Source organism: Neovison vison, chromosome 9 (genome assembly GCF_020171115.1).
Source record: "Neovison vison isolate M4711 chromosome 9, ASM_NN_V1, whole genome shotgun sequence".
Classification (NCBI taxonomy): domain Eukaryota; kingdom Metazoa; phylum Chordata; class Mammalia; order Carnivora; family Mustelidae; genus Neogale; species Neogale vison.
In genome coordinates, this window is record NC_058099.1 from 79,081,885 (window position 1) to 79,109,882 (window position 27,998).

Here is a 27,998-nt window from a genome sequence, read left to right on the forward strand (position 1 = left end):
ACCCTACCCCCCTTCTCCCAACCCCCCTCCCCCCAGCAACCCACAGTTTGTTTCGTGAGATTAAGAGTCACTTATGGTTTGTCTCCCTCCCTATCCCATCTTGTTTCATGGATTCTTCTCCTACCCACTTAAGCCCCCATGTTGCATCACCACTTCCTCATATCAGGGAAAAAGTAGTTTTGTAGATAGTTAAAAACATCTGTCTTGTGTTATTATTTACCTATGTACTCCATACTTTTTCCTAAAAGATTTTTGAGGTATTTTTAAAAAGTGTATAGCAATAAGAAATATAAATTTCATTTTATAATGATATCAGGACAAAACAAAAATAAGGGTCACATAAAAAAAATAAAGGCAAGGGGAAATAAATACATATAATTTGATGCTCTTTTTAAATCTTTTCATAATTGTAAAGTCACTGCATAATTGACTCTCAGTTTTCCTGGGCCTCGAGAGAGGTGAGCATGAGGAATCACAAAATTCTCATTGCTCCAGAAAAGAAAAACAAGCCAGCTGCTCAGAGAAAAGGCTTTTCACAGGAATAAATTCTTAATAGGAGAGATACTTCTTTAGTTTTTTTTTTTTCTTTTTTAGACAGTGACGTTTCGTGTTGCTTTTTTTGATGCTGTTTAGGTCCTATGTTTTATAAATAAATTGTATCTTATGTGCTGAATGCAGCCAACAGCCAATTTCATAGACATTGTCTCCAATCCATATATATTAATCAGTTATTTATGAAGTGCCTTTTATGGGCCTAGTATTGCTTGGTGCTAAGAGATAAAAAGATAACACCACTTACCACCCACAAGGAAAACTAGCTGGGCAAATAGGCATTAACAGAGAATTATTTTAAGGTACAATTTCACTAGTACAACAGCAGGATTAGGCACAGGAAAAGGAGCAGTGGATTGAGCTTGAAATTGTAAGAAGTAGGTTTGCTGAGCTGGCCAGAGTAACATCTATGAATTTTGCAGACCAAGAGGAAGAAGAGAGTCTTTCCAGGCAGAGGGACAGGATGAACATAAAGACCACCAGTGTAATTAATACATTGGCACTTCCAGCTATCAGTGATGAGAACGTTGTGTCTGCATAGATGCCACCGGGTGGACCCAAGTTAGGCTGAGTAACAAAGGACTAAGACAAAGATGGCTGCGTATTTGAATTCCCTGATCTCAGAATTCTGTCTTGGTGTTTATGCCCAGCGCTAGGGAGAGAAGTCACATTAACATCAGTCCAGCAATGGAAGCCCCCAGGTCCATGGGTCCCATTCTGTAGGGTCTGGGCAAGACTATGAAAGAGAGCAAGTTTGCCAGATATAACCTTCTACCTTCTTCTACCTCTTTTGCCTTCTCAAAAATACCCCAGGAAAATATCTCTCTCCTGTCATGGAACTATTATGTGTAGATGTGTTACTTCTCCCAAGGTTATTCAATTTAAAGGCTTTCTAGAATTATGCAGTGAAAGATTTGGTATACTGGTCCACATGTGTCTAGTTCATTTTTTGAGAGGGAGCCCTTTTCCTATCTCCTATCTAAGAAATGCTCACCTTGGGCCACTGCATTCACAAATACCACCAAGCACAGACTTCCCTTTCCCCTCATTTTAACTATCCCTACCCTTCTCCCCAAAGAAAAAATTCCCACCACCCTGCAAAGTTTTGTTTATGGCTACTTTGGTCTAGAAACAGATTTTAAAGATATCAATGTAGTGCTTACAAATTGTATTGACTGTGACTCACAGAAATACATTTTTTAAAAATTTTTATTTATTTATTTGACACAGAGAGAGAGACAGTGAGAGAGGGAACACAAATGGTGGTTGGGGGTGGGGGTGAGAGAGAGAGAGAAGCAGATTGCCGGCTGAGCAGGGAGCCCAATGCAGGACTCAATTCCGGGACCCTGGGGTCATGACCTGAGCCAAGGCAAATGCTTAAAGACTGAGCCACCCAGGTGCCCCTCAAAGAAATACATTTTATATCATTTCTCAGCAAACATGTATGACTGAATGAAGGTTTTTTGAAAAACAATACTTGGGGCACCTGGGTGGCTTAGTTAAGTATCTGCCTCCAGTTCAGGGTCCTGCCTCCAGGACCCTCCCAGGGTTCTGGGATTAAGCCCCATTAGGCTCTCTGCTCAGTGGGGATTCTCCTTCTCCCTCTCCCTCTGCCCCTCCGGCTGCTTGTGTGTGTGCTCTCACTCTCTCAAATAAACAAAATCTTAAAAAAAAATACTTAACCTTACCGCATGTGATGTATTCTTATTTCTACTTTATTGAGTTACATTCTGCTTCATTCCATTCCATTCCATTCCACTTAGTTCCATTCTGTTTCATTTGCTATTTTGGTAAAAAGTGGGTTGAGCGATTCTGCTGGTAGGCAGCTATTCAACAAAATCCCATACATATGTGCATCAAAAGAATTCTCATAGCAGCTTTATTTGTGATAATCATAACTGGATATAATCTAAATGTCCATCAAGAGTAGCATGGATCAGTAAATTGTCTATTGATACAATTCATTACTAAAATGGAAATGAGGGGCGCCTGGGTGGCTCAGTGGGTTAAGCTGCTGCCTTCGGCTCAGGTCATGATCTCAGGGTCCTGGGATCAAGTCCCGCCTTGGGCTCTCTGCTCAGCAGGGAGCCTGCTTCCTCCTCTCTCTCTCTGCCTGCCTCTCTGCCTACTTGTGAGCTCTCTCTGTCAAATAAATTAATAAAATCTTAAAAATAAATAAATAAATAAATAAAATGGAAATGAAAGAAGTACTGCTATAAACAAAGACACAGATGGAACTCACAATGTTAAACAGAAGAAATGAGACACATAAAGAGTATATATTGAATGATTCCATTTATTAAAGGGACAAAAACACACAGATGGAAACTCAATATAGACTATAGAACAGTGCTGTTTAATAAAACTTTCTATAATCATGGAAATGCTCTGTATTTGTGCTGTATGGTAGCCACTAGCCACACATGACTATAAGCAAAAACACTGAAATGTGACAAAATAAATACACTTCTAATTTTTTTTTAAAATTTTAGTGAGATTAAGAGTCACTTATGGTTTGTCTCCCTCCCTATCCCGTCTTGTTTCATGGATTCTTCTCCTACCCACTTAAGCCCCCATGTTGCATCACCACTTCCTCATAATTTATTTAAATAGCCTCATATGGTTGCTGGCTACCTTTCTGGACATAGGAGTTCTTCATGTGCCTACGCACAAATTCCTCAGACCAAGACACCACATACATGAATGTGTCTAAGCAAGTAAAAAGGATTTTAAAGTTGAAGTCAATTTCTAGTCAACAAGTCTTGGTTAACTGTGTTTTATAATAGGAGAGTGATGAAGAATTGACAGGAATGTTACCTTGTTTTATATTTAGTCAAATAGTGAGAGGGACGTTTGAACATCAGTCTTCTCACATGACTTGGATTAAATAGCTTTTTAATTGGTGGTGTTTGGGGAGGAAGTAATGATGCTGTAATCTGAAATGGTTTGGATGCATGTGCTATTTCTCATGGCCACATCTCTCTTCTGACTGGAAAATTACTGTGTTCGGGAAATTATCTTGCATGAAAAAAATGACCACTGATTACCACGCTGCTGTCACACCCGAGGTAATAACTCTTTAAGGAAATGCTCTGTTGATCCTTCCATGACACCAGTGTCACAGGCTGGATCACAAGGGTTCAGCTGGAGAGGATGCTTAGCTCCGGGGACCATTTGTGCCTCCTCCAAATCTTGTAATTACACAAAAGTCCATCCCTTCTTCATCCCTGCTTTATCCTAATTTTTCTTTTAGGTTTGATTGTGTTTGGTCTTGAAGATCTGTGGTCTGATGGCAATCAAATCATTATATTCTCTGAAGCTTGGGCATAAACCCTTCTGTCTCCCATTCTGGTTATTCCATCCAGCTAATGCTCAGAAATTTTTCTTATGTAAAGATAAAACCTATTCCCTGAAGCTCTGCCCATGATATGGGCTGTCTTCTGGAATCACACAAAACAATTCCATCCTAGCCCTTCTCTTTAAGTGGGTGTCCTTCAAATATTTGAAGTCAACTCTCATATCTCATAATAGCTTTCTCTTGGATAAACACCCCTGGTTTCTCCAGCACTTTCTTTTTTCTTTTCTTTTTTTTTTTTTTTTCAGTTCAGACTTTCACCATTTTGAACACACATCACCTCCTGATGCTCTCTTATTTGCCAAGATCTAACATCGTCTTCTAATTTACTTCTCCGTTATTGGGGCACATTTGAGAATAACAGGGGTGCCTAATAATTACAGGGAGACAAAAGAATGTAAACAGGGACTGTCCAGGGAAATCCGAGATGTATGGTCTTCTTAACAAAGTCTTACTTTAAAATGTATCACAAAACTAAGCAGATAAATTCTGACAGAACTACACATGCATTTTCACATCCTGAGATCTGTGCTTTGCTTCTATTAGTGAAGCTAAAGTCTACAATTTGTTGTAGGTGAATGTCTCTTTTGAATTTCTAGCCTCTATTTTCATTTTGGTAATGGCATCCCTGTTCCCTCTGGGGAAGCAGTCTTCCCTTAATTGGGTTCATCATGATTTCCAAGAAGAACACAGGACCCAGATCTGGTTAATCAGAGCAATATTTCCCTGTAAGCATCCCTACAGTGATTATTTTAAACTGAGAACTTTGGGTAAAATACCCACAACATTGCCTGATGCAGCAATACCCAATATAGTAGTTCTCTTCTTAGATCTAATGATCTTCTTTTTCCTTCCTTTTTTTTTTAAAGACTTTACTTATTTATTTGACAGAGATCACAAGTAGGCAGAGAGGCAGACAGAGAGAGAGGAGGAAGCAGGCTCCCTGCTGAACAGAGAGCCCAATGTGGGGCTCAGTCCCAGGAACCTGGGATCATGACCTGAGCCAAAGGCAGTGGCTTAACCCACTGAGCCACGCAGGCGCCCCTGATCTTCTTTTTCTTAGATCAACGTGTTCTAGAGGTTTTACTGTGATTTGTCATATTTATTGATCAAATATTTCAAAAAGTTTCCCTTTCACCATGTTTTGGGAAACAAGAGTAACATTTATCCGTTGGTCCATTCCTGGTTTCCTTATTCATAATTGGCAAAAATATTGACTTCTGTAAAATTACAGATTTTGCAGACCTAGACACCCGGTTGCATTTAAAGTGGCTGGCTATTTATTCTTCACTGTATCTGCTTCATTCTAACAGGCTGAAATTTCTTCTTTAATCATGCTTGCTTTTCATATTTTGTTTGATTGCAAGATGCAGGTTAGTGTAATTTTTAACCATCCTGATATAGAGGTACATGTTATATGATTTTAAAAAATTTTCCTCTTGGTTTTGATTCCTATATTTTGCACTTGGCTTAAAAACATTTTCTTAAAGTAATACACGTACCTATATAATAAAATTCAAGCGCTATCAAGTGGAATATAATGGAAAAATTTTTCATTCTCTATTTTTCAATTTTTCTAGTTGGAGCCAACCCTGTCTTTTAAAAGGTCGTCATTGCAGTCATTCGTGTGTGTGTGCGTGCGCATGTGCATGTGTGATGCCAATGGCAACATATTATTCACACTACGCTCTCTTTGTTTATTTAGCAAAATATCAAGTTACTTGTTTTTTGATAAAATATGAACTTGTCAGAGAAATTTCTTTGCAATTACGGTAGGTTTTTTAAGGTACATTTATTCAGGAAATATCCAGTAAGCACCTCCCACACTCTAGGTACTGTAGTGTTTGACGGGCTATGAATGACAGGTGGTAAATGAAAGAGACATGGTCCTTGCTTTGATGCAACTTATCTAATGTTGGTTACCCCTTCTCATTGGACTGGGTTGGCACTGTAGATACTGAAGAAACAAAAACCACAACAATATTCATCTCTTGGAATAAGCCATCTCCTGCTTTACGCTTATCTGAGGTTTGACAGTCTTTGCTTTCTGTATGGTGACAATGATTTTGCTCTAAGACTGGGTTTCTTAGTGGTAAGAGTATTAATGCTGTGAATCAAGAAGGGTTAAAGGCTACTTAGACAAGTATTTTTTGTTTTAGTAACTATGGATTTATTATTCTGATTCTCATTATTATCATGACCAATGATACTAATTTTTCTTTTTTTTTTTTAAGATTTTATTTATTTATTTGACAGAGAGAAATCACAAGTAGACGGAGAGGCAGGCAGAGAGAGAGCGAGGGAAGCAGGCTCCCTGCTGAGCAGAGAGCCCGATGCGGGACTCGATCCCAGGACCTGAGCCGAAGGCAGCGGCTTAACCCACTGAGCCACCCAGGTGCCCCCAATGATACTAATTTTTCAAAACAGAGATCAAATTTCCTCTTGAAATAAATTTAGGTAAACAAATAATGATAAATATGCCATGCAAATAAATGTATGATGACAACGATAATGTTATGACAAAAAATTGTGAAGGCTGTACTTAGATCACTGCAATTAGGGAACATGATTTTAGACAAGAGGAGTGGTAATAAAAATGTTTTGGCAAGGAATCACATAATCATATTTGTGATTTAGGAAGATCACCTTGGTTGCCATGTAGAGAATGGACTGGCAGTGGGGAACAATGGAAGGTTATGCTAGGCTTGTTGGCAAACAATGAAAGCTTGAGTTAAGGCACAGACTTTGGGGAAAAAGCCTAGCTCTCAAGACAGTAGAATGTGAGAAGAGAGGAGGACCTGAGGAAAGCTCCCAGCTTCCTGGTTTAGGTGATTAGACAGTTGGATATAATTAAGCAGAATATGAAGTATAAAAGAGAAACAATCTTTGGAGAAAAGGGGAGTCCAATCTTAGCTGTGTTTAGTAAATTTGAGGTGTCTGTGGGTCACAACAGAAATATCCAGTAGGCAATTGGGTGCTGGGGCTCAAGGAAAGGTTTTGGCTGGAGACATGAACTGGTGGTTAGAAGACATGAGTGAGAGTATAAGCCATCAGCATGGATGAGGCTGCCAGGGCGTGCAGGTACTAAGGGAAGAGAGACAGTGTAAACACCCTTCACCAGTTACACCAGCATTTAAAAGTAGATAGAAGGAAAGATCCATTTTATGGTTTGGGGTGACCTGAATAGTGAAACAAGAGGAAAAGAAAATCTCCAGGAGGGAGTGAATAATGGTGCAGAAGGATGAGGCAAGAACTGCTTACAAGACTTGTCAACTAGCAAGGGCTTGAGTGGTGCCTCAGTGTAAAATATGGTCTTTTATTAAAAGACTTATTTATTTCTTTTAGAGAGAGAGATAAAAAGAGAGAGTGTATAGGGGAGGAGCAGAGGGAGAGAGAGAAAATCCCAAACAGACTCCCTGATGAGTGTGGAGCCCAATGAGGGGCTCAATCCCCACAACCCTGAGATCAGGACCTGAGCTGAAACCAAGATGCCTAACTGACTGAGCCACCCAGGCATCCTGATATGGTGTTTTGTAACAGTAAAGTGGGCTAATGGAGAGAAAGACATTTTCAAATTTAATGTCTTTGAGGAGGTAAACAATAAAGAACACAGGAGGGACTTCCACTCCTGCAATGAGAGCCTGAGGAGCTCTGAAGACTTACTCCCCAATGAAACAACCACACCATGTGAGGATTATTTAAAAACAACCATTTAAAGTCCTGGAACTTGTCACTACAGGGGTTCAGCAGTAGATCTGAACCAAGAAAAGAACAAATTAACAAGCTTGAAGACAGAAGTAATGAAACCAACAGAGAGAAAAAGGAGAGAATGAAGAAAACCAGTAAACGCACCATCACACACATAATGTAAGTCCCCAATGGAGAAGAGAGAAAGAAAACTGATGAGGAAACAATGTATATCAAGAAACTCAACAAACTCTATGTAGATAAATGTAAAGTGATCCACACTAGGAAATGTTGTAGTAAAAATATTGAAAGCCAAAGATGAAGAGAAAATCTTGAAAGTGTCAAGAGAAGAATGACAAATGACAAACAAAGAAATTGCAATAAGAGTAACATCTCACCTGAAACTTTTCACCAAAACAATGGAGGCCAGAAGGCAGTTGGATGTCCTAGTCAAAATTTGAAAGGTAAACACACAAACAAGAAAACCTTTCAGCCAAGAATCTTATATTTAGTGAAACCATATTTCAAAAATTAAAATGATATACAGACATTCCCAGATAAACAAAGATAAAGAATTTGTTGCCAGCCAACCCACCCTACAAGAAATACTAAAGGAAGTTCTTCAAACCATTCAGAAAGTAATTTAAATCCATATAAACAAAAACGAAGAACACTGGTAAAGGTTATTATGTTATAATTAACAGGATGAATGCACATTTCTTCTTTCTTGTATTAATGGATTTAAAAATCAGCCACACAGAGTGATATATATTTAATTGCACTGTGAATCTATCACATACAGAAACGTAATATGTTTGCCAATAATGGTACAAATAAGGTGGTGGGAATAAGGGATATTGGAGTAAGGGATTTGTGTCTAGAATATATAAAGAACTCCAACCATTCAATAATAGGAAGACAACCCAATTAAAAATGAGCAAAGGATCTGAATAGACATTTCTCCAAAGAAGATACACAAATGGCCAAGAAGCACATTAAAAGATGCTCAACACCATTAGCCATCAGGGAAATAGAAGTCAAAATCATGGTGAGATACCATTTCATCATACCCACTAAGATGGCTATAAAAAAACATAGTAGCAAGTATTGACAGAGATGTGCAAAACTGGTAGGACTGCTGGAGCAGGCTCTTTGGAAAAATTAACTATTCCTCAAAAAGTTAAGTATCAAATTAGCCATATAACCCAGTGTCGGGGTCGCGCCCCTAAGATGGTGCCGGTTGCGCCCCTAAGATGGCGCTGGCTACATAGCCCGAGCAGCACGGACAGCCTGAAAAACATCCGCCCTGGCCACACGTGACCTCGTGCTCCTCACATGAACACCACATGCCACCACTGCCTACGAGCCCCAGATACCTCCTGTTCACGTGAACACCTCTGTGATTGGCTGTTATGCCCTATATAAGGCAAGGGAACTTCCCCGCAGTGGGGAGAAAGATCAATCAGGGAATAAACAAGAGCTTGTGCATCGACCTGTGTGTGTGTTGGTATTGCATCATTTCTGCAGGCAGGGAGGGCACGACATTTGGTGCCGAAACCTGGAACTGTGAGTACTTTTTCCCCCTCGTCATATTGCACGATTGTCACTAGGACGACCACAAAGGAAAGGTTAGAAGTTTGCTGAAGAGCAACCACAAAGGGACAGCAGCTGTATGTTCGCGGATCACGACTGTAAAGGTAAAGATAACGGGGTCGGAAATTTTTAGACTCTGAATGGAGAGCCCCTTGCGGGCACTTTTGAAAGCTAACAGAACCCCTCTTGAGAGTTATTTAAGAAATTTTTCAGGAGGTGGGAATTTGAATAGTAAACCTGCATCATCTCTGTGAAACCTTAAGATGATGAAATAGAACCTTTCTTTGTTCCTATTTCTTTAGTTATCACTGTCTTATCTAACACTTTGAACCAGTTAACTCTGTTGGAGCATGGTGCTAATGTGGCTAAGGATGGGAGTTCAATACTTTTATAGGTCCCTTAACTTTACACACTTACACAGAACTCTTCATAGCTACAGATTGCCACTTCTTCTAGGTATATATCTCGCAATTCAGCTCTTAGTCACAGGGAAGGTGAGGAGTATAGCTTAGCATAAGCCTTTCATCTCAAGTGGAAAGACAGCTTAAATAATTGGTATATGTGATACTATAGACTTTTAATCTAATATTTAAATTAAACATAATAATGTAATATCTAAAATATGTGTCACTACAATTTTCTCTGGGTAAGACCATTTCTAAATAGTATCTTTTAAAAATTAAATTTCAATAAACTAAGTTTCAGTAAAAATTAGGTACAAATACAAATAAAACATAGTAAGAAAAGGTGAAATCCTGTTAACACTGAGTTCTTGTGCCTAAGTTTGGGTTTATTAAAGGAAAGTATACTTGGTGCTACACAAGGCAGCAGAGTCTTCAGTTCACATATACTATTCAGTATCACACAACTCCTAATTTCTGTTCTTGGCCTTTGCAGTTTATGTTAGTACCAGTTCATGTTAGTACTTTTCTCAGTTATGAGTTCAGATTAGTATTATTTTTAGTACAATTTTTTGGTAAAAGATGTTAGATAAGTAAATATTGTTAAACGCGTCAGTTGCTCTTAAGCTCCTCACATGCTGTTTAATCAGAAGAGTGTTGATTTGATCTCCAGAAAGAACCAAAGAAAGAGTTTACAAAGTATTTTGGCTGTTGTACTGACCTAGATTAGGATAGTTGCTGTCTGTCATTGCTCATTTGATATTGCGCTGCTAAGCAGTATCCAGAACTGAGGGACTACCCAACATCTCTATGCCTTTTTACCTCTTCTACCATCTTAGGTATTCTGTACTTGACTTTGCTAACTTTGCAGGTCTAGGGATGAGAAGTTTATTGAGGTAATGGAGGGCTATAATCAAGTAATTTGCTTCTGCTAGAGATAAAGTGAATGGATTTTGTAATGAGTGGTCATGATCAGAATAAAGGTTAAAAGGAAGCAAGCATTATCACATGGTTTTTAAAACTAATCTTTTGGCAGTAATTTCAAAAGTAATTGACACAGATTATTTACTTGAATCCTGAGATGTGAGGATTTGGATCTAAATCCTGTATCCACTTTGGGGAATCATTAATATCAGGACTAAACTCTAAGGACTATTGAGGAATTAAATCTAAATGACCTTGAACATTCTTGACATTTGTGGCCTTTGAAATAGGCCAACTTAGAACATTTCTGTATTTGGCAAGTTGTGCCCCTCTTATCCCAGCACCCTCCTTTGGAGTAAACCCATGTGGAATACTACCCAATCATGTGTGGCAAATGGATATTACACACATCCCTGAATTCGGCAACTGACAACGATGGACCCCCTATGCCTACTGTGGATACTCATCCTACCCTTCAGTGTTTTGACTCAACCATGGAGGAATAGAGAAGTACAATTATGGGCCATGGTGCAAGCCTGGCCTGCTCCTCTGCCCCTCTCTAACGACTCGACAGTTTTTCCTTTGTTTTTCTCTACCAATGCAAGTACCGGCTTTCCATCTCTACCATACGAGAACACCGAAGCAGCTTACAACATCACTTCCTTACTCCTTCCCGGGAGCCTTTGCTTCTTTGTTCGTTTTAACTATTCTTCTTCCTTTCAACCCCCTTGTATATCACTCGTAATGATCCTCAATCAAAGGGTAGATCTCCTCCAGGAACAAATGAACCTAATGTTGCAAATTGTATCCAGCCCTTTTCAGGCATATGCATCACATCTAACTTGTATTCTAATCTCTCCCAAGCAGTGAACCTCTCCCGAGAATTATCTCAGACGCTCAATGGCACCTGGTCAGCCAAATTCCACAATCTGACAGCCTCCCTCCGGATGGAGATTCTGCAGATCAATGCCACGAGAGTCAACCCTCTCACGGCCTCCCAATTCCTACAAACTATGCAGGCAGTGGTGGCTTTTGGGAAATCCTGGTTTGAGACTATTGCACTCAGCTGTATTGTGCTCTTCGTCCTCCTCCTGGCGCTGCGTTGGATAAGGGCCCTCCAATGCACATTAGCCAGAGACCAGCAGGCAGTACATCAAGCCTTGGTAGCCATAGAGCATGATAGCTCACCCCAAGTATGGCTTAGCATGCTGGACCGTTAGTCAATGACGGATAATGAGGACGATAATGGCGTACCAACCTAAGACAGAAGCTGCAGCATGCTCTGCAGTATTTGATGACGGGTAAGGGCGCAAGTTGATCGTCCCAACCTAAGAAAGGCACGGTCCCTTATCCATACAAATAAATAAAGAAGGGGAGCTGTCGGGGTCGCGCCCCTAAGATGGCGCCAGCTACATAGCCCGAGCAGCACGGACAGCCTGAAAAACATCTGCCCTGGCCACATGTGACCTCATGCTCGTCACATGAACACCGCATGTCACCACTGCCTACGAGCCCCAGATACCTCCTGTTCACGTGTACACCTCTGTGATTGGCTGTTATGCCCTATATAAGGCAAGAGAACTTCCCCGCAGGGGAGAGAAAGATCGACCAGGGAATAAACAAGAGCTTGTGCATCGACCTGTGTGTGTGTTGATGTTGCGTCATCTCTGCAGTCAGGGAAGGCATGACAACCCAGCAATTTCATGTCTAGATACATGCCCAGGAGAACTGAAAATATAGGTCCACACAAAAATCCATACATGAATGTTCAGAGCAGCATTAGTCATAATAGACAAAAAGTAGAAACAACCCAAATGGTCATGAACTGAGGATAATAAAATGTGGTATATCTATATAATAGAGTGTTATTCAGCCATATTAAGAAATAAAGTACTAATACCACTTGGATGAACCTTGAAAACATTATGTCAAGTCCAAGAACCCTAACACAAAACACCATACATTATATTACTCAATTTCTATGAAATGTCTATAGTAGGCAAATTTATATAGACAGAAAGTAGATTAGCAGTTACCTAGCTCTGGGGGAGGGAGAGTGCGTAATGGGGGGGGGTGACTGCTAAAGCTGATGGGATTTCTTGTGGGAGATGTTAAAAATGTTCTACAGTTGATTATAGTGATGGCTGCAAAACTGTGAAAATACAAAAAGTCTCTGAATTGCACACTTTAAATGGATGAATTGTATGGTATGTGAATTCTGTGTCAATACAGCTATTGCAAGAGAAAGAAAATCCAAGAGGCATATCCCCAGCATTTGTAGAATACATATTTACAAAATGTTACTGTCTTGAACATCTCCTAGGCTTCCACAACAATCCCAGGGAGAGACTGGTATTGCCAGAAAGTAAGCTCTAAAGACTCTAAGCGATTTACCTAAGATATTTGCTAGTTTGTGGTGGAGCAAGGAGATGCCAGCCACCATCCCTGAGGCCAGTTCCAGTGTTATTTTCATCACATGAGTTTTTTCCCAAGGTATTTTCTACTTACTCCTTACTTATTTACCTCTTATTTAGGGACTCATAAATAAGTCTCACTTTTGTGCCTGGCACTGTTCTAAGACCCTCAAGTATATTAACTAATTAAATCCTTTTTAGGACCTTCTGAAGAAACTGCTACTTTGACCCCATTTGCTGATTAGGAAATAGAAGCATGGGGATGAACTTCCCCAGACCACAGAGCCAGGAAGTGGCAAAACTGGGATTTGAACCCAGGGAGTCTGGCTCCAGGCCCTCTTGCTCTTGAACTTGTGTACTTGGCAGAGAGCTGCTCTTCTTTGGATGCTGGGATCTTGGACCTCAGCCTCAATTGCAGGAAGAGCTGAAGAGAACCTTCTCTCTCTGTGTAGTTGTGCTGAGATCCGAGGTGGTTTTGAGTTCCCAACACTGGAGCCCAAGGTGAATGGCATCAGAGAACTGATGACTTCCGGGCTCAGAGCTCAACTGGGAGCAGAGCTTTCTTTGCAGTAACTAGAGGACTCCTTCATCCGTCAGGTGATCCAGCTGGAGTGGGGGTGGGGTAAGGCAGGGGAGAGGAGGAGCTGCCAATTTTTTGTGACCTCAGGCCCAAGCAAACCCCCTGGAAACATAACACCACTAAAGAAGGATCCAGAACAAGAGCTGTGGGATTCGAGAAGACTCACTGTGCGTACACACTCACACACACATGCATTGTGCGGATGGCCACACCACATTCCCCACAGCGTCTTACTGCTAACGTGGCCACAGGGTTGCCTGTTACTTTATACCGTGGCTCCCGGGTTTTGCGTCAATGGGCGTCCACAGCCAGTTCTTGGACTTGTCTTTCTGGTTGGTTGTTTAGAGAAGGCTTACAGGTGCAACAGTGCTTTCCTTGTGACTTCCCGTCCCTATTTGCAATCGAGTGTGTCAAGTGTAATTAAGAGTTCCTACCAGGTCCTGCAGGCTGCCCTCCCCAGCGGTGTCTGTACTTGGCGACCTCGGGGGGAGGCGTGGTCACACTTGTATTTTGTTTGTGGACAAGGGCCAGACTGTTTCGTTTCACAGTTATGTTGAGCCGTTCCGAGAGTTCAACAGGCAGCTTTTAGGCAGCAGTGGAGGAATATGCAGTGTTCCTAGCACTGACTTGGGAGGGGAGGGCTGCACGGACCTGACCTGTACCTCGAGCTGTCATGTGATGTTCATCCTCCCTTTAATATACTCAGGCATATCTTCCTCTCGATGTCCTATTTAACTCTTTATTTATTTCAAGTACAACGTAAATCTAAATTATGATTTTATTTTAGGGAAAGGGTTTATAAATGCTTCTGTGTTGAGAGTTGAAGAGCAGCTGAGGCATGTTAGGATATTAGGACTATTCAGTTTTAGATGACTTCTAGTTTGTTCTGGTTAATACCATCTAGTACTCTGGCTTCCACCACCCACAGGAACCTCTCTGGCTCCTAATTATCTACTAGCTAAGAGGAAGAGTAATAAGAGATGAAGTGACAGGGAAAAGAGCCAGTCTGTGTAGGTTTTACCACACAGCTATTGTAAGAACTGTAGCCCTTAATCCTGAGGAACAGGAGAAGGTACTGGAGTTCATTGAGCAGACACTTAAAAAACACAATTGCAATACCATTATGCCCCACACAATTAATAATAACATGACAATGTCATCACATATCCAACCAATATTTATCCTTCTATTTCTCCCATAAATGTCATATTTTAGTATTTATTTAGAAAAAAGCAGGATCCGGGACGCCTGGGTGGCTCAGTTGGTTGGACGACTGCCTTCGGCTCAGGTCATGATCCCGGAGTCCCAGGATCGAGTCCCATATCGGGCTCCCAGCTCCATGGGGAGTCTGCTTCGCTCTCTGACCTTCTCCTCGCTCATGCTCTCTCTCTCTCACTGTCTCTCTCTCAAATAAATAAATAAAATCTTTAAAAAAAAAAAGAAAAAAGAAAAAAGCAGGATCCAATAAGGGACACACATTCAGCTGGTTGAGGCATCTTTTAGTCTGTTTTAATCTGTAAGTTCTTCTCTCTCCCCTTAGTTTGTTTCTTTAACTCTTTAGTTTATTTGTGGAAAAATCCAGATTACTGTTGCTGACGTTGTGGAGACTTCCACATTCTGGATTTGCTGATGGTATCTTCTGGAGCTCTCCAACATGCCTCTCTGCCCCATTACTTCCTATACATTATTAATTAGGCTTAGAGGTCTACTCAGATTCAGGTTTTATTTTTGTCAGATACTTTTTATTATACTTACTTTTTAAAAAAGATTTTTATTTACTTATTTATTTGATAGATATGAAAAGGAGGCAGAGAGGCAGGCAGTGGGGTTGGGGGCAGAAGCAGGCTCCCCACTAAGCAGAGAGTCCGGTACAGGGCTCAATGCCAGGACCCTGAGATCAGGACCTGAGCCGAAGGCAGAGGCTTTAACCCACTGAGGCACCCAGGCGCCCCTGTCAGATACGTTTCAAATGGCATTGTGTTTTTCCACCAGGAAGTAAAATGTCTAGATGTTGCTTTTTCGGTATGCTGTTAGCACCTGTTGATGTTCAACTCTTACATTTATTAATCCCTTAGGTATTGCAAAGTGGTGATATTCAAATTCTACTACTTTAAAAAAAAAAATTCGCTCAGGCTTGAGAATAGCTTGGGGCAGGTGAAGGAGGAGTTAATCATCCAAGTGAGTAGTCTTTTCAGATTGGCTTCAGTGGCTTAGTAATATGCACCTAATGAGCTGGATAGCTCATTAATGTTTAATGTTTAATGCTCAATAATATCCCATTGTCTGGATGTACTATAGTTGGCCCATTCATCTCCTGGATGTTTTATTTGCTTCTGAGTTTGGGCAATTATGAACAGAGGTGAAGTGCAGTAAACATCTCTGTGCAGGCTTTTGTATGGACATATGTTTTTAACTCCTTTGGGTAGCTACCAAGGAACTCAACTGCTGGATTGGATGGTAAGAGAAAATTTACTTTTGTAAGAAAATGCCAATCTGGGACGCCTGGGTGGCTCAGTTGGTTAAGCGGCTGCCTTAGGCTCAGGTCATGATCCCAGTGTCCTGGGATCAAGTCCCACATCAGGCTCCTTGCTCGGCAGGGAGTCTGCTTCTCCCTCTGCCTCTAGCCTGCCACTTTGTCCTCTTGTGCTTGTGCTCTGTCTCTTTCTCTCCCTAATGAATAAATAAAATCTTAAAAAAAAAAAAGAAGATGCCAAGCTGTCTTCCAAAGTGATTGTACATTTCCAGCAGCAGCGAATGAGAGTCTCTGTTTTTCCACACGCTGCTCAGCCTTTGGTTGTCAGTGCTCCATATTTCGGCCATTCAGATAGGTGTGCAATGGTATCTTATTGTTGTTTTAATTTTCATTTCCCTGATGACTTATGGTGTAGAGCATTTTTTCCATATGCTTGTTACCTGGATATCTTCTTGGGTGTGAGATGCCTGTGAAGGTCTTTGACCCATTTTTTAATGCTGATGTTTGTTTTATTATTGTTGAGTTTTAAGAATTCTTTGTATGTTTTGGATAACAGATTTCTATCAGATGTATCATTTGCAAATATTTTCTCCCAGTCTGTGGCTTATCTTCTTATTCTTTTGATAGGTCTTTTGCAGAGCAAAAAATTTAAATTTGATGAAATACAACTTCTCAGTTATGCATTTCATGGATCCTATCATTGGTGTTGTATCTATAAAGGCAAAACCACACCCCAGGTCATCTAGGTTTTCTCCTATGTTATCTTCTAGAAGCTTTATACTTTGGCCTGTTACATTTCAGTTTATGATGCATTCTATGTTAATTTTTGTGAATGGTGTTATATATTGACATTCATTTTTGTTTTTATGTGGCTGTCCAGTTGTCCTAGCATCATTTCATGAACAAATTATCTTCGCTTCTTTGTATTGTCTTTTGTCCTTTTTAAAAAAAGATCAGTTGACTCTATTTATGGAGGTATTTTGCTGGGCTCTCTATTCTGTTCCAATGATCTATTTGTTTATTCTTTCAACAATAACATAATATCTTAATTACTGCAGATTTACAGTGAGAATTGAAGTTTGGTAGTACCAATCATCCACCCTTGTTCTCCTTTAATATCATATTGGATATTCTGAGTGTGTTACTCAGAAGTATATTTTTAAATTTCCAAGCATTTGGGGATTTTCCAACTACTTTTCTGTTAATAATTTCTAGTTGAGGTTCCCTGTGGTATGAGAACAGACATTGTATGATTTCTGTTCTTTTAAATTTATTAGTTAAGATATATTTTATGGCCCAGAGTGTGGTCTGTGTTGGTTCATATTCCATGTAAGCTTGAGAAGAATGTGTATTCTGCTATTGTTGGGTGACATAATCTATGGACGTCCATTGTGTACAGTTGATTGTCAGTGGTGTTGAGTTCAACTGCGTCTGTAGTGATTATCTGGCTGGATCTGTCCAGTTCTGAGAGAGGGTTGTTGAAGTCTCCAGTTAGAATAGTGGATTTATCTATTTCTCCTTGCAATTCTATCAGTTTTTGCCTCATAAGCTTGGTGCTCTGTTGTTAGGAACAGATGTGTTAAGGATTATTAGGTATTCTTGGAGAATTGACCCTTTCATAATTACGTAATTACCATCTTATCCCCGATAATGCTCCTTTCTCCGAAGTCTGTCTAAAGATAGTGTAACTACTCCTGCTTTTTTTGGATTAGTGTTATCATAGCATATCTCTCCATTTATTTACTTTTTATCTATATGTGTCTTTATACATAGAGTGGGTTTCTTGTAGACAGCATGTAGTTGGGTCTTGTATTTTTTTTCCAATTTATTTATTTTCAGAAAAACAGTATTCATTATTTTTTCACCACACCCAATGCTCCATGCAAGCCGTGCCCTCTATAATACCCACCACCTGGTACCCCAACCTCCCACCCCCCTGCCACTTCAAACCCCTCAGATTGTTTTTCAGAGTCCATAGTCTCTCATGGTTCACCTCCCCTTCCAATTTACCCAAAAGCCCATACCCTCCCCAATATCTATAACCCTACCCCCTTCTCCCAACCCCCCTCCCCCCAGCAACCCACAGTTTGTTTCGTGAGATTAAGAGTCACTTATGGTTTGTCTCCCTCCCAATCCCATCTTGTTTCATGGATTCTTCTCCTACCCACTTAAGCCCCCATGTTGCATCACCACTTCCTCATATCAGGGAGATCATATGATAGTTGTCTTTCTCTGCTTGACTTATTTCGCTAAGCATGATACGCTCTAGTTCCATCCATGTTGTCGCAAATGGCAAGATTTCGTTTCTTTTGATGGCTGCATAGTATTCCATTGTGTATATATACCACATCTTCTTGATCCATTCATCTGTTGATGGACATCTAGGTTCTTTCCATAGTTTGGCTATTGTGGACATTGCTGCTATAAACATTCGGGTGCACGTGCCCCTTTGGATCACTATGTTTGTATCTTTAGGGTAAATACCCAGTAGTGCAATTGCTGGGTCATAGGGCAGTTCTATTTTCAACATTTTGAGGAACCTCCATGCTGTTTTCCAGAGTGGTTTCATTCCCACCAACAGTGTAGGAGGGTTCCCCTTTCTCCGCATCCTCGCCAGCATCTGTCTGGGTCTTGTATTTTGATGCATTATGACAATCTGTCTTTTAGCTGGTACAGTTGCATTGTTGCAAGTGACATAGTTGGATTAATATTTGCCACATTCCTTACTGTTTTCTATTTGTTGTCTTAGATTTTGTTCCTATTTTTGTCTTCTGCTCTCTTTTATGCCTTTTGTGGGTTTCGTTGAATGTTTTATATGATTTCATTTTTCTCCTTTCTTAGCATGTAAGTTATACTTTTTTCCATAACTTTCTTCTGTGATTGCCCTAGGGTTAGCAATATGCACTTACAACTAATCCAAGTCCATGTTCAACTCACACTGTACTGCTTCACAGGTGGTATGAGTACATTACAGTGTATTATAACAAAGTAATTCTAATTATTCCTTCCTGTCCCATTTATCATTGCTGCCATTCATTTCATATATATATGCCTACATAATCAAGCACTTTGTTGCTCTTAATGTTTTGAACAAACTGTCATAGTTAGAACAATAAAAAATAAGAAAAAGAGAACTTTTATTTTACCTTCACTTATTCTTTCTCTGATGGTCTTCTTTTCTTTATGCAGATTTGAATTTCTGATCTATATAATTTTCCTTCTCTCTAAATAACTTCTTTAAACATATCTGTCAAGGGAAATCTTCTGGCAAAAAACTTCCTTAGTTTTTGCTTGAGAAAGTGGTTGCATTCTATGATTACAATTTTAAAATTACTGATACTTTCTATTGATTTTCATCTGTAGGCCATCATATTTTAAATCAGCTCTCTTTATAGATGTCTGGATACCTAGTGAGCTCATGGTAAATCCTCTGGAGTGAACAAAAGTCTGAATTCTAATTATTCTGTATTGAAATTTGTAAATATAGCATCTATAATATTTTCATAAGTTTTGTGTTTATTCAACAAATATTTTATAAGATAAAATTCATCAAATAAGTTGTTTATGATTATTTTCAATGTTTTTCCAAATGTAAATGGTGAAAATTTTTGTATTTTCTCAATCTATTTCATTTCAATGTAGAATATAAAATTATCCCATTAAAAATAGGAGCTCCATGAAAAGAACATGCTATACATCAGGATATCCAAAAGCACAGTTAGGGAATTTCAAAGCTAAATATTATTTCCCATGTGAATTCTGACTACTAAATTTTTTCAATTCCTCCCTTCCTTGTTTTTATAGAATATAGTTCAGGAAATTTCTGCCTTTAAGCATTAGTTATTATCACTGAAACTTTTAAAAGCAAATTGCAAAAGCTGAAATTTTTAATACTCCATTCATTGAACATTTTACTAAAAATCTTCAAGTGATGCAGAACAAGGGGTACCAACAATTTAGAGGACTTACTTATAAAATGTTCAATGTAAGTGCAGAACATTAAAGTTAACTTACAAAGCACTTTTTAAAAGCTCAGACTTTTCTAAATTTGCTTGAGGTTATGCATCGAAGAAAGAAAGCATATTTTTGCCTTGCAAAAAATCTTTACATCTATTCACACACTGTTTTGTAATTTATATATGTATATATAAAGCTTACAAATATTACTCACAAATATTAGATATAGTTGTAAAAATTTATAATGATTCCCATTTAATATACGTAAGTATCTATAAATATTTTAAAATATCATATGAACAATGAATCTTGGAATACTGAAAAAATAAAATAAAAAATTTAAAAATAATAATAAAAACAAATCCAAAAAATAAAAACTCAAAAACTATTCTCGAACAATAAAATAGGTAGTTACAGATTAATACCATCTAAAGGACAAGACCTCTGTAACCAAGTTCACTAAACTACTAAGACTGCTCTTAGTCCTGTGCTCACTCTATTTCCTGTGTATTTTTTATGTCCACCTTACCTGTAATTCCTGCACTGACCCCTGACCTCACTGACTGGCAGCTGTGTCTTCATTTTGTAGGCCATGGAAGCCTCCAGAGCAACACTGGCTGGTGCACCAAGCGGCTGGTTGCTGTAGGAGCTTCCAGTGTTTTTCCTTTCACCGCCTGATATCAGGAGTTAGCCAACTCTTACTTCATTGACTGATTAATTGATTGTTGGATTGAGGTGATGGGGTCCTTCACACCCAGCACAGAGCTGGATATGGAACTCGATCTTACATCCCTGAGACCATGAGCTGAGCTGAAGTCAAGAGTTGATGCTTAACCGACTGAGCCACCCAGGCGCCCTGAGTTAACCTTCTCTTCTGTCCAGACTTTCTTTAAAGCAGTAAGTGTCTTCAATGCTGTATTTGAGAGGAGGAATTAGGTTTCATCTTGAAATGGTTGGGTTATTTTAAATGGAACCACATGTTAATGTGAAAACTTTGTTTACTCCCCATGTATCTTCCATATTATTAAGCAAGATCAAGGCAGGAGTTGGAAGTACAAAGTGGAGACCTTACAAACCCATCCCAGCTCACTGTAATAAAATAATAATGATAATATTTCATTAAAAATGAAAAATCCTGGGGTGCCTGGGTGGCTCATTCGGTTAACCGTCTGCCTTGAGCTCAGGTCATGACCTCAGGGTCCTGGGATTGAGTCTAGCTTCCAGCTCCTTGCTCAGCGAAAAGCCTGCTTCTCCCTCTCGCTCCATCACTCCCCCTGCTCATGCTCTCTCTCCCTCAAATAAATAAATAAAATCTATTTTTAAAAAAGGAGTTAAATCTAATAAAAAATGGAAAACCCAGGACACGAGCTAGATCAGATGGGATGCTGTTGGGACCACAGGCACAATCCAAGACTTTCCTATGCAAACCAGAAAGGTTCTAGAGAAACAAATGTATGATTATCCCACCTTTCGATCGTCAAGGGGAGAGAGTCATGCATGCAGTTAGATAAGTGAGACTTGGGTTCCTGATGTGTCTGTTCTGGAACACATTAGGTAAAATCTACACATTTGGGAATCATCAGTATGTAGATCGTATTTGAAGCCATGAGATTGGATGGGGTCGCCAATGGGAATAAGAAACAGGAGAGGCCCAAGGACTATGCCCTGGGCACTCCATCATGGGAAAAGGGGAGAAGTGGAGGGGCCAGCAACAGAGACTGGAAGTTGAAACTCAAATTGCAGAATGCTACTTCTCGGGTTGCAGAGATCACTCAGAATATTGCCTCAGGGTTTGCTCCATGCTAGGAGATTTTACACCCTCATGGGACTCCTGAAGAAGAGGTCCATGGGCCTGGCCACAGAACACAAACCTTAACGCAGGTCAGTATAAGACGAGAGGGGAGAACAGAGTGTGCCAAACAGAAGGCAGGCTTCCTCTAAAGGAATTTATAAAGTACATTTCACAGTTTTGGGAATCAAGGAAGTTATGTCTGTGGGCACTGTAAAGCCCGTGAGTCATAGTTTGTGATACTGGGGGGTCGGGGGGGTGGTCTGGGTAGCTCAGCGGGCGAAGCCTCTGCCTTCAGCGCAGGTCACGATCTCAGGGTCTTGGGATCGAGCCCCACATTGGGCTCTCTGCTCAGCAGGGAGCCTGCTTCCCCCACCCCCCACCTGCCTCTGCCTAATTGTGATCTCTCTCTGTCAAATAAATAAATCTTTAAAAAAAAAAAAAAAGTTTGTGATACCGGCTATAACTTTCCAACAGATACTCCCATGATTCCAGGCAGGATAAATGCATCGCAGGGCCACATAGCTATTAAGTGGCAGATTCTGGGATGGAAGCTCAAGTTTGCTGGCAACAGAGTTGGGGTTCTTTTCACTGTACCAAACTGCTGCCCTGAAATTTCTGAAAGCAAACCTTGCTGGAAGCTGACTGACAAATCCAAGTGACAAGCTGGCTCTGTCTGTCTGTATGCTGGAGTGATTGCAAAAAGTAGAGAAAATTATATGCATTTTTCTTCCAGAGTATTCTCATTGGTACTTTGAAGTATTTCTACCTCCACACCATCCTAGTTCTAAAAAGAAAACGGAGGCACTTGTTTGCATTTTTCACTGGAAGAAAATGTATGGAATTCAGGCACCATAGAGGGAAAAAGAGACAGAGACGTCCAGGAATCCTAAGGTCCCTGAAGTGTGTTTTTGGCCCTCTGAACATGACTCTGGGAGACTGAATGACCCCAAAATGCTGCCTGTTATTCTTGGAGTCAATGACCTTTTCCTTTTTTAACTTTCTGGTTTACTTCAGGATTCAGGCTGTCTGTTTATTATAGGTGGCTAGAATGTTCCTTCTTGGCTGTACCTCTTGAGTTTCTTATGGAACCCACAAGGTGTAACGTTCAGAATATTGACCTTGAGTCAGCAAGCTGGCGTGTGGGGCCAGGCTTGGCCACATACTATCTATGTGGCCTTGGAGCACATCACCCAGCCTTTCTGACTCTTGCCTTTTTATTTTTTTAATTCTAAAACAGGGATAAAAACACCTTCTGCCATTACTTCCTTAGATAGTGGAGAACTTAAAATATAGTATTTGTAATTTCACCTTTGTAGGACACTTTATTAAGTCTGTGCATATAAATATTCTTTTTTTTTTTTTAAACATAAGCAGGAGGAAAGGTGTCTGCTGGAGTGGAGAAAGGGAAAGGCAAGCTTAAAAAAAAAAATCAGATTGTGAGCAAGGGAATTGCCATGGGGTATAAAGAAGGTCAGCTAACCTTGATTAAGAACTTATAGAAATCATGCCCCAACTTATTGTGCTTTGAAAGTTCCTGATATTTTTCATATTTCAAAGGCAAACCTTTGTACCCAGGGAGTGAGGGCAGGGGAGGGGGAGGGGATCAGCTTTCTGCCCTGCTGTCAGTTTTCTCGCTGTGACTGTAAGGCAGCAGAGACCCAGTGTTCTGGAATTCCTGACCCATCTGGAATCACACTAGTGCACATAGGACTGTGGATGGTACTTTTCGTGCTGAGGAGAAAGGGTTCTAGAAGGGTTTGGACTTTTAAATGAGACCTTAACAGGCAAATGGATAAGATAAGGAGGCCCAAGAAGGGTGTTCCTTCAATCTTTGAAGATTGTGTAGTTCACAGGGCTTTCTATAGCCCATCTCTCCTTTCCTTATATAACAGAAACACTGTGCAAACAGGGAAGATATTATTGTCCTTGTTTTATAATAAGGTATTTGAGGCCATATTGACTAAGAGCTGGCAAGTGGCCGGATGTAGACCAGGATGTGAGCTGTTGTATTGCCTACTCTTTACCCCAAAGCCATCCGTGGTTCATAGTTGCTGGAGCCCAGAGAGAATAAGTAACTCTTAAAAGGTCACACAGCAATAAATAGCAGATCCAGGACTTTAAACAAGGCATCCTGGCTCTGTATCCTATGCATTCCCCACTATTCTATGTAGCCTTCCTAAGGAGCTATGGAAAGGTTATTTGACAACTGTTGGGCACTAAGCAGGTGTCAGTGAAGTGGTATTCCATGACTGTGTGCGACACACCTGGGTCTGCGATACCTACCTGAGAATGTGTCACAGACTCTTCAGTATATTGGCAGGAGCTGCCTTTTTTTTTTTTTTTTTTTAGGTGTCGCTTCTGAAGTTTTATCTTTTTATTTCCCTTAAGGCCCACTGGTGCTAAGGACTAGAAGATAAAATCAAAAGGAATAAAATATCGTTAAATAGTATCACACAATGGGTCTGTATGAGACTTCTATGGCATGGGGTGGAATTTGAAAGTCTTAGACAGCTGAATTACTAGGTTACAGAAGAAAGGGCACAGTCATTCCAGGGAAAGTACAGAAGGCAGCTCAGGGTCCCTGTGATGGAGAGACAAAATGAAAGACTGCCTTGTGACATGAAATTGACATACACCTTCCTGTGGTTTCCATAGCATTAGAGATGGTCTTCTTAAACACTGGAGTGATTCGTAGTGCCTTGGAACATTTACAGTAAATAGTGGGTTCCCTTGAATATACAGAGGACAGCAGATTTCTATAAGCAGTAATAAGAGAGAATTGAGGAGACCTGGTAACCTTTGTCTTCACTAAAGTCATAGCAGTTGAGTTGGAATTGATCAAACTTATTTCTAATTTCTACTGCAATTGACCCTTGACTGTGGGGGTGAGGAGGGCTGGCCCCTTATGCAGGAGAATATCTGTGTGTAACTTGATTCCCCCAAACTCCTAGTAGCTCACTATTGACCAGAATCCTTCCTGATAACATAAACATTTGATTAACACATGTTGTGCACACTATATGTTTAATATACAGTATTCTTACAATAAAGTAAGCTAGAGAAAAAATGTTTAAAAAATCAAAAGGAAGAGAAAACACATTTAGTCCTGTACTGTATTTATTTAAAAATTCTGTGTGTAAGTGGACCCGTATAGTTCATACCTGTGTTATTCAAGGCTTGACTATGTATTTTATGTTACTCTCTGCAAAACAATTTTCTGAAGGTATTCTTTTGGCAGAATCAAGCAGCATAGAATATTTCATTGGGCTGGAGCAGAAAACACTGGTCATCCAAATTCTCCAGTGGTATGCTCACTTTATTCTGAGCACAGTGTCACTAACTGTATAGAAGGGGTTTATGTGGTTAGCAAGATTTAGTCTTGTCAACTGTGCCTGAGATTTTATTTATCTCTTTGTTACAACAGGCCCTATCAATACTGTACAAGAGGTTGGAGAGATTGATGGGAAAAAATAGGTAAGGTTTCTGAGTTAGGCCTCAGTTACAATTTTCAGTATGTGTGTATGTGTGTACATGTACACAAAAGTATTCTGAGAGTCTAGTGGCTTTCATTTTCTTCCACACATGAAGAAAGACAATGGACCTGTAAGATGGAACAGTGACCTTTATGAAGAGGAGTCTCTTTCTTAGCCTGGGCTTCCTTAGATTGAAGGGCCCAAAGAAGGAAGATGGTGTGTAAGATCCCTTCCAGCTCTGCTTTTGGAATTTGTGATTCAATCCGATAAATGAAGGCAATGATAATTATTCTGGAAGTGGTCCAATCTGACATGAGTTAAATTATTTGATTAAGGCTGCACATTTGGGCTAACAGACACATGGAAGTGTCTGTTAGCCATCAGGGAGATTCAAATTAAAACCACACTGAGATACCACCTTATACCAGTTAGAATGGCCAAAATCATTAAGAGAGTAAACAACAACTTTTGGAAAAGATGTGGAGAAAGGGAAACCCTTTTATACTGCTGGTGGGAATGCAAGTTGGTGCAGCCACCTTGGAGAACAGTGTGGAGACTCCTCAAAAAATTAAAAATAGAGCTACCCTATGACTCTGCAATTGCACTACTGGGTATTTACCCCAGAGATATAGATGTAGTGAAAAGAAGGGCCATCTGTACCCCAACATTCATAGCAGCAATGGCCACAGTCGCAGAACTGTGGAAAGAACCAAGATGCCCTTCAACAGATGAATGGATAAAGAAGATATGGTCCATATATACTATGGAGTATTATGCCTCCATCAGAAAAGATGAATTGTCGCCCTCGGCCCGCAAGAACGACAACCAGCCTGGCATGGTGTTAATGCTTCGTCTCTTTATTGCGACAACTTTCTTAGCTTATATGTGTCAGGGTGACCAATAAGGGGCCAAACAATGGGGAGAGCCAATGAGAGTCCTGTTACTATGCTGATTAAATTTGAAACAGCCAATGACTATGTCCTCCTTTAGGTGGGCTTCACCAGAAAGTTCGGTGTTCACTTGCAGCGTATTTTGCTGGCAGTGAGCCAAGCACCATCGTGTAATGGTGGGGACTTTCCTGGCCGGAGGCGGTCCCCGACATCTCCCCCTTTTTTGTTTTATGGCAGAGATCATGCCTGTCTTAGGTCGTCAGTAGCAGAAAACATCCTTACCCGTCATCAGACACAAGATATCGATGATCTCTGTCCTGTCTTAGGTTGGTATGTTTCTCTACTGATCTTACCCATCTTTGACTACCGATCTAGCATGCTTAGCCATATCTGAGGAGATGTCCCAGCCTCTATTGACATAAGGGCTTGTACTATAGCTCGGCTCTGCTCTCACTGCTGTGTTCTCCATTGGCGAACTTTTCTGAATAGAAGCAGAATGCCAATAAGAAGGAGGACAAGAAGACCAATTGTGCCAGCCCATTGTTTGGTAAACTGGAACATATTGCTGAATGTTTGAAATAGCTCTGGGAGGGAAGTTGGTTGCACACGCGTACTCGTGTGAAATTTTGAAAATCGTCAGAAAATCGTCAGACCAAGCACCCTGCAAATACTGGGAGAGCTGTCGGGAGACATTCTGTAAGTTACTCATATTAGTATAGGCTATGGGGGTTACACAAATTGCTGGGAAGTGTGCTATACATCCCAGTCCCAATAGGGCCCCCAATATGTCCACTTGTTCTTGAACCAAATCCACTCTCTGGTTGACTATCAGGATTCCTGCTTGCAGATGTGCATTGATCTGAGTGTGTTTGAAGGGCAGCCGCCGTTCCTTCTGCAAGGGTGTCCACAGCTTCTGCAGTGGGTATAGTTGCAGCAAGCAAGACTGCGGCTGCCATGGCAGCTGCTGTAGATATAGCCAATGCTGTCACAATGGCGGCTGTGATACCCAAATCTCTCTTCTTTCTGGATAGTACCTCCAGTAACTTGTCATCTGGAATGAAAACTGGGATAGGAACATGGGTAGGGATACACATAATCACAGCCAGCTTGAAGGCCGTGACATTCCAGCACTGGGAAAGATAGCAATTAAATAATATTATTAGGACAAGACACATTAACTGTTGTCTCAAAGGTACTAGAGTCATTTTGTTTATAAGAACAGTTGAGGGATTTGCCACCATTTAACATGGACACTGCTGAGATATCAGTACATGCTCCTAACAAGTTACAGACCTGCCATGCATCAAAGGGAGAGGAGGGAATATGAGAGAAGAGTTAGTCACTGGTAAAGGATATAACCATGCTTTAACCACTGCTCACAGCTCTCTGGCTTGAGTCTGCCGCAGGAGGTGTAGCATCTCCAGAGTTATCATCAGCATCTTCAGCATCATGACTGGTGTTCGGAGGCAAGGCTGCACGCACCAGCCGCTCTGGGATCCAAATTGGAGCCTCTTTTTCCTGTGGAAAAACACATACAGACCCCCTACTCCATACTAACACTGGATCTGGTCCATTCCACTTTCCTGTGAGGATGTCCTCCCAAAGTACTAAAGGCTTAGGGGGAGCAGCAGCAGCACTTGCATGTCTGTCTGCAGCTGATTTACCTGTTTTGTCCAACGTTAAAAAATTCAAAATAAAGAAAATGGTGTTGAGCTTATCTTTAGGGGACCTGAAGGTGTACCCTATTCCCCCTTTTTGTTTATAAAGCGCATTTTTTATTGTAAGATGCGCGCGCTCCACAACACTGTCCTTGTGGGTTATAGGGTATTCCATGTATCAAGTGAATGTCAAGTTGTTGTAGGAAGGCTTTAAAGGGTTGTGAGGTGTAGGCTGGACCATTATCTGTC